The 3,265-nt window shown below is 41.2% G+C and overlaps 1 pseudogene; it reads right to left on the bottom strand.

The window, feature by feature from the left end:
- Positions 1-218: 218 nt before the first annotated feature.
- Positions 219-599, bottom strand: LOC144252265 (proline-rich protein 15-like; annotated as a pseudogene).
- Positions 600-3,265: the final 2,666 nt, after the last annotated feature.

Raw genomic sequence — 3,265 nt, 5'->3', positions numbered from 1 at the left:
ACAAATAAATACTTAATGCATCTTTGAGTCATGAAATATTGAGAACTCAATTGACACTTCAATTTCCAGAAAAATAAAATCTTGGAGGCCTCATGTGAATATTATGAATATGGTGAAGTGAGACACCAAATAGGGGGCTGGGTCAGAATTCTCAGGTATGGAACTGGGTTCTGGGGTTATTGTGGGAAAAGAGACAAGCCTTAGAGTGCTCACTCCAGCTATTGCTTGTCCTCCTGGATATCATCAGGGAAGTCCGCCTCCTCTGGGGACCTGTCTCCCTCTGGAAGCAGCGTGGCACACACTTTCCTCTTCTCCTTAAAGCGGCCAGATCTCGAGATCTTCAAATTGCGGCGGCTGTTGCCAGACTTCTCCCCACACAAGTTGTCTGGCTTGGGGGACTCGCTGGCGCCCACAAGGACATTGGGGTGCTAGTTCTCTCGGGAGCCGCTAGTCCATTCTGGGCTGGGAGGGTTGGGCTCCTCGGGGTCTGGCTGGGCCAGAGGCTGCGCCCCCACCGTGGCTTCCTTGCTTTTCTTCTTGCTGTTGGTTAGCGATTTCCACCAGGGCCCAGAGCTGCTAGTGCCACCACTGTTGGCCATGGTCCACCAGCCAGGGACTGGGGCATCCCACGTGGGGAAGGGCTTCAACTGCAGCGACCCTCACTCCCGATGGTCTCTCCCCACCTCTTTTCCAGGCTTCTATGCGGGCTGCGGGATGGGAGCGGAGGCAATCCCTATACTGGGGAAGAAAACACAACATGGGCTCTCATGCTCTCTTTCCAGTGTTGAAGAGCCATTCCATCCCTGCATGATCATCTCCCAAAGGCCCTACCCCCAGATACCACTGTGTTGTGGATTAGGTTTCAACATATGGAGTGTCCTCAGTTTCTTCCTCTGCTCACTCTCGTATTCAGTGTATTTCAAAAGCCATCAGTGGTACATCCTAAATGTCTCTTGTTTCCACCCACAATCAGCCATGTGCACTGTTCTCCGTAATTTAAACTGTCATCATTTCCCAATCAGAACTGCAAAAGCAACCTAAGTGGACACCCTCTATCCACTCCTGCCCTGCTTTAGCCTATACCCAGAGCGTTCACTGGACAACTTCTTCCCTGATTGCAACTTAGAATAGTGTCCTCCTGTGCTTGGGATGAACAACTGGCATGACCCACCAGGCCCACATGATGTCATTCTGCATGGTCTACACACTATAATAATAAGAATTATTTTTACTATTTTGGCTACCAGGATTGAACTCAGGGGCACTCAACCACTGAGCCACATCCTCAGCTCTAATTTATATTTTATTTAGAGACAAGGTCTGAGTTACTTAGTGCCTCACTGTTGCCAAGGTTGGTTTTGAACCTGAGATCCTCCTGCCTCAGCCTACCGAGCCTCTGGGATTACAGGAATGAGCTCCTGGACCTGGCTACACAACCTAATTCATTAGTTCCACCTCATTCCTCTTGGTTCCACCAATCTCTGCCCCTCAGCCACATCCAACTCTGTTACCCTCAATGAAATATTTTTTATTTTTTTCCACTCTCTGCACCCCCAACCAAGCTATGTTATATTTTCATGGTATAATTATTAAATTAAGATTGTTTTATCCGATTAGTGGTTTGCTTTTATTCTATTTTCACTCTTAGGTCTTCTCACTTCTCATACTTTCTATCTGGTGACATGTCTCTCTGAAATACAGCCTTTATATTTTCCTTGAGTAAGACCCTGCTGGTAGTAAGTTCTTGATGCTTTGTCTGACATTTTGTCCCAATTATGGCAAGATATCTTTGTGTGTATAGAATTTTAGGTTGGCAGTTATTTTCTTTCATTCCTTTCAGTATATATTATTCCACTATTTTCTAGTTATTCTCTTTCTGTTGAGATGTTAACTGTCAACCTGTCCTCTCTTTAGAAGGTAATTTGTCTTTAAAAATCAAAACAAAACAAAACTCTGTTTCTATTTAGATTTATCGTTTTTGCCTTGGAGTTTCTTCGGTATCACCATGATATGTGTCCATGTGGGTTTCTTTTTATTTTTAGAGTGTTTGGGATTGTTGCTTTTAGAAAAAATTCAGTCACTATCTTTTCAAGTATTATCTGTGCCTCAGTCTCTCTTCTTTCTGGAATTGCAACTAAACATTTGATGCACTTTCTTAGTGTGCCCTACCAAGCTTCTTAACTTACCTTATATTTCCCAGTTTTTACCCAGTATGATTAATTCTAGGTAATTTCTTTTTTTTTTCATTGAAGTGTTTATAACTGTAAAAAGTTGTCAGTAATCAAAATGTCCAATGGATGATTAAATAAATTATGATTCAGTCATACAACAGAGTAACAAACCAATAAAAATGATGCAGAAGACTATGCATAACCTGGGAAACATGTTTACAATATATTGTTAAGTGAAAAAAGCAAGTTACAAAACAGTATGCACAATATGAGCCCATTTTTATAAAAATATACATATTTAGCAAAGTAAGAGGACAAATGATATTTATCAAAATATTAACATTGGTTATTTCAACACAGTAGGATGATTGTGGATTCTGCTTAACCACCCTCTCCCTTTTTTCCTTTTTGAATTTTCTATAATAAAGATTATTTTTCGAATGGGGGTAGGAGGCGAGGGAGTCACCGACTTCGGAGATGCTGCTCCCAAAGGTTCTTCCCAGCAAAGTGAAAGTGTCTGCTCAGCCTGTATCTAGGAAACTGCTCTACCTCAGACACCTGGATGTCCCTCACATACAGTGTACACCCAAGCTTCCTTCTTGCAAGCTATCCAATAGCCACTTTTGAAATTACAGTTTAAAGACCCCTCCTATTAGTTAATATCACCAAAAAGAATAATGAGAAAATACAAATCCTCACTTTAAAAAAGCAACAACTCAAGTACATACTGCTAAATTATACAAAGTTACATTATCTAAGTTTAGTTTATTGCAAAGATCAAGACAGCACACTACTTCTACTTCATACCTTCACAGCACTCACTCCATTTTGTTCACTCACTCGTGCAAAAGGTCTGTATACACAATGATGTCCAATATTTCTTGGTTCCGATGATAAAACAGGAGACCTGATATTTCAATTAAAAAGGTAAAATGAAGACATTTATCAACAGACTGTAAAATACTCTTCTGGAAGAGGACACTGTTAATACCTGAAGATACACTTTGAAAAAAAATCAAATACCAAACAAAAGGGGCACCATTTCAGGAGTGCCAGGACCACATTAAACTGAAATGAATTCCAACATTCATAAT

Source organism: Urocitellus parryii, unplaced genomic scaffold (assembly GCF_045843805.1).
Source record: "Urocitellus parryii isolate mUroPar1 unplaced genomic scaffold, mUroPar1.hap1 Scaffold_40, whole genome shotgun sequence".
In the NCBI taxonomy this organism is placed as follows: domain Eukaryota; kingdom Metazoa; phylum Chordata; class Mammalia; order Rodentia; family Sciuridae; genus Urocitellus; species Urocitellus parryii.
The sequence above is the reverse complement of the archived record's forward strand: the minus strand, read 5'-3'. Positions and strand labels throughout refer to the sequence as shown.